The 8,304-nt window shown below is 44.3% G+C and overlaps 1 long non-coding RNA gene across 1 annotated transcript in view; it reads left to right on the forward strand.

Moving 5' to 3' along the window:
• The window catches only part of LOC148453631 (uncharacterized), a 3,830-nt gene extending 1,116 nt beyond the window's left edge, over window positions 1-2,714 (forward strand). The window contains exons 2-3 of the long non-coding RNA XR_015874886.1: window positions 644-728; window positions 2,340-2,714. This is a non-coding gene — a long non-coding RNA (uncharacterized LOC148453631). The remainder of the gene's footprint in view (window positions 1-643; window positions 729-2,339) is intronic.
• Window positions 2,715-8,304: the final 5,590 nt, after the last annotated feature.

An 8,304-nucleotide genomic window follows, 5' to 3' on the forward strand; every position in this document is an offset into this window, starting at 1 on the left:
CTGATAGTTATTACATTTTAAAAAAGCTATGAAATTCCATAGACAAAAAACCTTACGGTTTCACATGTCCCATTAAGGCTGCTTAGACATGATCTGAAAATTCACAAAACCTATTGATTTTCTGCCACTCAAACTGCAAAAAGCAATGAAATTAGGATCATTAAGTCTGACGCCTTAATGGACGTGTTACTTGCGCAATACAGATATGGTATGCCATCACACCCTGTGGTTAACTGCAGATTCAGCAGGGCGGTGCGGCTGGGGAAAAACATTGGTGCGGATGAGGAAACACAGACTATCACAGTTGGGAAACCACATAGCAGTAGGGATGGAGGCATATAGGGGAAGAGAGTGTACATGCATAGACAGAGAGTGATATTTTTAAAAATAAGGGAGCTGAACGTGTATTCTAAATGAGATAAATGTATGCAGTGAGAAGGATGTGGGAAGCTAGTGAGATTGTTTTGGTGATCAAATGGGAAGATTGTGGGCACTGAGTGGGATGTGGGAGCCACATAACTGCTTTGACCTCAGTTGCATAGACTGCATGTGTGTATTCGAATGAGCAAACAAAAGATATTTAAGACTTTTAGAACTATTATATGCCCCTGCAGCCACAAGTAAAACCTGTCCCTCATTTCAGGATCAGTGACAGCTGCTGCATTTCCAGAGACCTGAGACGTCCGGCGCTGGTTGCTGTAGGGAGAGGCCCTGCACGGATCCAACTTGTAAGTATCTAGATATTATGTATTTATTTTGGATGAGTACGAGATCCCAGCATCCCGACAGGTTTAGGATAATGACACCTTCCGCCGGTGTCCTGATCCTCCCTCCCCAGTACCTGAACCTTACCTCCCCTCCCCGCACTCTAAACCTAACCCTCCCCCTAGTGCCTAACTCTAACCCCTAACCCTCCCCCTAACCCTGCTAACTTGTGGAAGTATTAAATGTTTGTGATAGACTCCCCTGGAGTAGCTGACACTGCTTCATGCACCTCAAGGGTTCTATTGCTGTTTTTATACCCCCTTCTGTCTCTCTCTTCACCCACACTACAGCACACAGCTCACTGACTCTATACCACACTACTGCACGCAGCTCACTGACTCTATACCACACTACTGCATGCAGCTCACTGACTCTATACCACACTACTGCACGCAGCTCACTGACTCTATACCACACTACTGCACGCAGCTCACTGACTCTATACCACACTACTGCACGCAGCTCACTGACTCTATACCACACTACTGCACGCATCTCACTGACTCTATACCACACTACAGCATGCAGCTCACTGACTCTATAACTTCCTACTGTCTCTCTCCTCATCTGCATTCCTACATGTGTCTATTATTCCGCCCTGTTTATCCCCTCTATCCGCATGTCTCCCTCTATTCCTTGGTTCTTATACAGCCTCCTCACTCTCCTCACCCACATTACTTCATGCACCTTGCACTCTACAATAATCTCTCTCTTCCTAACTATCTCAATAATTCTAATTTCAAACTACTCTTTATCCAACTTATTTTATTGTTTGAAATTTTTTAAAAGTATTAGAAAATATTTACATTTTTACATTAAAAAATACCTTTATTCAGGGTCATAGTTTACTACTTGTCCAAAATGAATACCAGGAAAAATAAAAGGTGGTTCACACCCCAAACCAGTTGCTTCTATTTGTGCATGTGCTTATGTGCGACATCAAAAGCGGACAAGCACAACTGAGGTAGCTGAGGAAGAATTAGTGTGATTGCAATGCAATTATGATCTGTTAAATCTGTAGTAACAGACAGTTGAAGTATGTTTCAATTTGAATTTGTATTGGAGAAAGAATAGTTTTTAATACCACCTCAATAACAATCAAATAATTTGACAAGGTGGATAAAAATGTGTCTACGTGCTGTAAACTACACCAATAGCTTCAGAGCTTCTCCTCCTGTTGTTAATATATATCACACTTTACTCAAGTATATTATTGAAGAGATATATTTGAGTACATCATTTAATAAAAAAATATACATATATTATGTACAGATGTAGCCACGCTCAGCTATCCCACTAATGTGCCAGCGTCTATGGCATGCGTACGCACGTGACCGCCATTGACTGCAATGGGCAAATGCTGTCCGCTCTTAATCGCGCAATGCACGTGCGCACACATTGCAGCAACGATGTAGCCGGCTACATCTGCATATTGCCCTACTTAACTCTCGTTAAAAGGAAAATAATAAGTAATTGAATACAATCATTACATTGTTCAAGATTATTTGAAGGTTTTATTTAATTTTTTGCTAAAAATTATCCATTTAAGAGAAATATTCTCTCTTTTATTTTAGGATATGTCTTCAAATGAAAGCAATTTTTCAAGACTAATATGAAGATACTGATCAAGTCGATAGGGAGAATACAATGATTTAGCAAGATTCTAAATGGTGCATAAAAGAAAAAAACAACATCCACCAGGCTTCACATTATTGTAACGCTCTCCAGGACAAGGAGTCCTGATAGTGATGATATGGCCCTCACAGACCCATGATCTCCACATCGAGTTTGTCTGGGATTAAATGAAGAGACAGAAGGATTTGAGCAAGCTACATCGACAGAAGATCTGTGCTTAGTTCTCCAAGATGTTTGGAACAACCTCCCTGCCGAGTTCCTTAAAAAACTGTGTGCAAGTGTACCTAGAAGAACTGATGCTGTTTCAAAGGAAAAGGGTGGTCACACCAAACATTGACTTGATATAGATTTCTCTGCTGTTCATACACTTTGCATTCTCTTAATAAACTAACACTTCTATTGTTAAAAGCATTCTCACCTTGCAGCATTTTTTCCCACACTTGCCTAAAACTTTCACATAACTGTGTGTATGTATGTATATATGTGTGTGTATGTATATATATATATATATATATATATATATATATACACACAAATCTATCTCTATCCAAAGAAGGGTGCCCTCAACAGTCTTGTATTGACAGCAGTAAAACATTTTTTCTCATAAAGCCATCATCCCACTGTGCCGTTTCAGTACTCACTGGGACTTTTGTCAAAATATCACAACAGGTGTCCCATCCGATCTATAATTAGAAAAAGACAGACCAAAGTAAAAACACCCCCCTTTTCATTACGGTGAACTCATCCTATTGAGTCACTGTGTGGCCCTGACGAAGTTCATACCTAGGCAAAATAATTTGGTAATAGCCTTAGATCTGCGTGTATGTGGATCTATCTGCTTTCTGATTTGTCGATATAAATAGATGATGGCAATTGTTGGTAATCTGTATCATTTTATCACATCTTCACGCAGAAGTACAGAATGTTCCGATTTCCTAAATACCTCTGGTTCCAAGCATTTTGGATATGGGAGACTCAACCTGTAGTACATTTATAATGTAATTGTAGCTTATACTTTTTTCAAAATTACAGTATCATATAGAATACAGTTTTGTCAAATAATATGAGGGATGAAATCTGCATTATTGACAGTATATTAAATCGTTTAGGTAAATATTTTTTTCAATATCTCTCTCTATTAATAGTGCACTTTAATAAAGAGACTAATAAATAGCTTATTCTTCAAAATTGGTATAACCTCATGGCACTTTTTTCAGACATAGCCTGGCCTCACTGAGGACAAAGCCAAAACAAGCGGGGTTTGTTGCTCCATATTTGATGAGGGCTTTTGCCTGGATTCAGAGATGGACAGAATTGTATAGCTGCACACAAACGGATGTGTAACTACATCTAAAATGCACATACAGGAGTGGGTGTCTCTCTAAGGAACAGACCCCTCCTTGCTGCATCTGCAAATCAGCGCTGGGACTGAGGTCGCAGCCAGGGATCACCATCATGGCTAAAGGTTGCAATGTTTGCTCCTTTGCCAGGCTGTGGAGGCTGAAGTTTAACGCAGCAAAGCTGGGTCCTAGTCACTTGTGAGGAAAGAAAATCTGCATCCACCAGTGCAGACCTTGGTCTTGTCCCTCTTGGAAACATGCCTCTGTATCCAAGAACATTACCATCAATGTGCACACTCCACCTCACAAACGCTGCAGCATGTCAATTATGCTGAGGCTTGGGGGGTCTGCGAGCAAGATCGCAGGACCCGTTGTGCACATGTGCAGGACAGATTCTGTGCATGCGCAGACCCCTAAACATCTAAGATGTATGTTAAGCATTTTGTAGCTTGGTGTGTGCAAAATTGATGTAGGAGATCACATGGTCCAGAAGATGCCTGTTTGGGAAGGAAAGCAAACACTTTCATGATTATACAACCCACTCGTGCCGCCTGTATCAATTCCTGCCCAGTGTTTGTGTCAAGCCTACCTCACCTTGTCATAAGTATGCACAGAAACCGGCACAGGGCTTTGTGCTTATTCACTTAATCCTACGCTGGGGCACGTAGTACCCCATCTCCCCCTCCCACTGGGACATAAACTACTCACCTGGGTGGACAGAAAAGTTCAAGTAGGGTATGTTCCAGAGAGAGAGGTGTGCGAGATTCTATGAGCCAGTGTAAGGGGAAGTGCCAAAGTGGGAAACCCTGTGTCGGCTTCTGCACATGCCTATGCCCTTTGTGTCTCTCCAGTCTGCTGCACCCTGTCAATCCAGCCTCCAGTCACTCTAAACTCCTGCAGTCCCCTGCTCCCTGTTAGTCCATCCTGCCCATCACACCAGCATCCTGTTCCTGACACTGAAGCTTCAGATCACTCTACTGACCCATAACTACACACTCCTGTTGGTGCAGCCTTCTGTGACTCCAGCATCCTTCTTCCTGTCTCATCAACCCCCTTCACCGGCCCCTTTAATCTGCCTCCTCCTTTATTGGACTGCCTGCACCTCTACTTCAGCAGCCCAGCATGATGGGAAGAAGCATCAGTATCGCATGTGTAGAAGACACGTTAGAGGACCCACTTTCGTGGACAGCAACTACATCCTAGTGTAGCATAGACGGGCTGACTACGGCTGCACTTATAGGCCTCAGAGCCATGCCCAATAGCCCTGCCAGGCGGCCCCTTGAGTCACCCCTGATATGAACGGTTATTTACACGACACACAAGGAGCAGCTTTATTTTTTTTTTTAATGCAAACGCCATAATCATATGGCGTTCTATCATTACCTACAAGTGTTGTTGCCAGAAAGAGACTATCGTTTGATCCCATTAAAGTGGCCTGCAGGATCCGCAATTTCATTTTGATCTATTGCTGCCTTGCAAATTCATTGCAGTAAATCCTAACCTCAAAAGAAACCGCAGTATGGTCTATAGGTAAAATTACATTTATTACGGATGCTATCACTTTATGCATGATCACTAGGATGGGTACTATCAGAATGCTGGTCTCAGGGTTTCAAATTTATGCATACAGCAGTCCAAGGGGCCTATTCATCATCAGTTAATTTTTACAAAAGCTGGTGAAAATTAACATTTTCACCTACAATTGTAAAAATTAAGTTTTTCTACCAGTCATCAAGAAGGTAAAGCAGACGATATCACAGATATCTCCTACTTACCTTCCTCTCCCAGAATGGCCCGCTGTCCCCATACACTAGTATCACAGATATCTCCTGTTTACCTTTCTCTCCCGGAATGGCCCGCTGTCCCCATACACTAGTATCACAGATATCTCCTACTTACCTTCCTCTCCCGGAATGGCCCGCTGTCCCCATACACTAGTATCACAGATATCTCCTACTTACCGACAATCAGCTCCAGCCTCCCGGGAGGGAGCTGATTGTCGGCTAACAGTGGGGGCGGCCAGTGACGTCACATTGGAGGTGGAGCAGCACGATCGTGTCCCCGCCCCCTCTTCACAATGCCGTTATTCTCGCCATTGTGAAGCAGGGGAGGGGGCTTGCCTGCCTTTCCGGGGGGCCGTGAGCGGCACCCGAAAATTGGGAGGCTCCCGGCCAAATCGGGAGGGTAGGCAAGCCTGGCTTACCTTCATCTGGCGGAATGGCCCGCTGTCCCCATACACTAGTATGGGACAGAATTCATCAAGCTCCAATGGCGAGTGCTCCCGCTCCGTGCTTGCAACCCGCTTCTTCTCTATTGGAAGGAGTCCCGGGTTGCGAAGAGGGATCCTTTCATATCCCTCCGTCCCTGTCTGGCTCCGTCCGCTGGACATTGGGGCTTTTGTGTGCATGTGTGACCTGTAGGTCACGCATGCGCACTAGAGTCACTGCTCCTTTTGGACTGGAGCAGTGAAGCTGCTTGCGGCGACAGCGTATTTTGAGATCAGCTGTCACCGCACTGGAGCAATGCTGAATTGCTCTGGATTCCACGGCGTTAGATTGTTAATAGTTTGGAGTGCGAACGGACCACAGTAAGTAACATCATGATTAGACCCCTAAGAGTACATATTTGGCGATTCATAGAGGGGGTTACCATGGAGAAGGGTATTCCTTCTCCATGGCGATTCACAGAGGGGGTTAACATGGAGAAGGGTATTCCTTCTCCAGCGGCACCCCTGCTTCGTGTATAAATCTGCTTTCTGTTCCTGTCCTGCGGTATAGATTCGCCGTATGAGGGTGGAGTAATCTGTACTGCAAGCCGAACAGAGCAGGGAAGCTGCATACTTCCCTGCTGTCTGCCAGGCACCCGGTGCTGTCGCCATCCCCTTTTCTCAGCGCCTATTGTAGCTGGTCTGACCTGACCTGCTGCTCTCAGATCCCGGCACATGTGCAGTGAGATATCGGGCTCCAGATATGTCTGTATTCTCACTGCACCCAGGGATTGCGGATAGGCTGGACAGTGCCGAAGACGCCGGACAGGTAAGTGTACATGAATAGCTATTAAACATTACTATATATCGCATCGATGTGATGCAATATATAGTGATATTTATCGTGAGCCACTTCATGTTCTTTATGAATAGACCTGATATTATGGAAGGAGTGCAGCAGATATCCCCGGTATCTGCTGCGATTCCTCAAATTCCATCAGCAGCACAACCCTCATAGGTTTCTATGGGGAAGGTGTTGCTGCCAGATTGACCAAATTGGTCCCCGCAGCTAACGCCATCTGAGGGTGGCATTAGCTGCTGGACTACACGTCACGAAAAATACCGGTCACCCAGCAATGGCCCCTGGGCATGCGTAGTCTGTAGACCGCGCATGCGCTGGAGTCCTGGCACAGGAGTGAAAAGACTGCTGACATGGTCACCTCACTCCTGGCACTTCACAGGGATGGGCTCCTTTCGGAACCCACATCCCTGCAGGTGCCATATCATAGATCCAGGTGGTATGATCACATACTGCAATGTGACCATTGGCGCTATGATCGTGCCCAAATCGTATTGCAAATGTGACAGAGAGATAACATGATCAATACAATACCAAAAATAAAAGTTCCAGTGTATTTATTTTAGAACTATCATTATAAAAACATACATGACCATTTACAGTATAAACAAACAAAAAAGTTGCTTAGATAAAATAACGCCTGCAGTGTAATAATATACATAAATCGAATAATGGGGTAGATGTATGAAGCCCAGAAACGGTATCAGCGCACGTTAAGTGCGCTGATACCGTTTCTCCCCGATGTATGATCGGGGGTCTGGGCGGTAAATGACAGGGGCGCTATGCGCCGACAGCCTGGGCTATGTACGAACGGTCAGATCGTCTGACCGTTCGGCCGGCTGTAGCTGTCGTTATCGACAGCTACAGCCTGGCGATAGCCTATCCCCACAGCAGGGACAGCGCTGTCCCTGCTGTGGCGGCTACCGACTTCAGGGTGCACGCGGGGATCTCGCAATACTTGCGAGATCCCGCGCATGCTCATTGGAGCCGGCCGGGCTTGACACACATCGCATCAGCACTAGGCTGATACGATGTGGTCTGGTGCGGGTAGCGCCGGAGGGGGGAGTTAACGCTCCCCCTCTCCGGCCGGTGAGATGTTCACACATCTCACCGGTAGTGCTTACTGCTTCGCCTCGGTAAAGAGGCGAAGCAGGAAGCGTTATAGTGGCACTTAATGTGCCACTATAATACATCTACCCCACTGAAAGCTATGAAATAACATACTGACATGACATACATACATGGATGTGAGCAAACAGATATACAAATAATAGCTGCATGCTAGCAATTACATATATATATATATATATATATATATATATATATATATATATATATATATATATATATATATATAGGATATATAGATAGATATAACATAGCATGTCAGCAACCCTCAATAAAAATATATTTATATGTAAGAAAAATATAAAAATAATATTGGCTACATGCTGTTAATTATATACACATACATATAAAATAATATGCATATGGCACAG

Source organism: Taudactylus pleione, unplaced genomic scaffold (assembly GCF_031769625.1).
Source record: "Taudactylus pleione unplaced genomic scaffold, aTauple2 ptg001123l, whole genome shotgun sequence".
Classification (NCBI taxonomy): domain Eukaryota; kingdom Metazoa; phylum Chordata; class Amphibia; order Anura; family Myobatrachidae; genus Taudactylus; species Taudactylus pleione.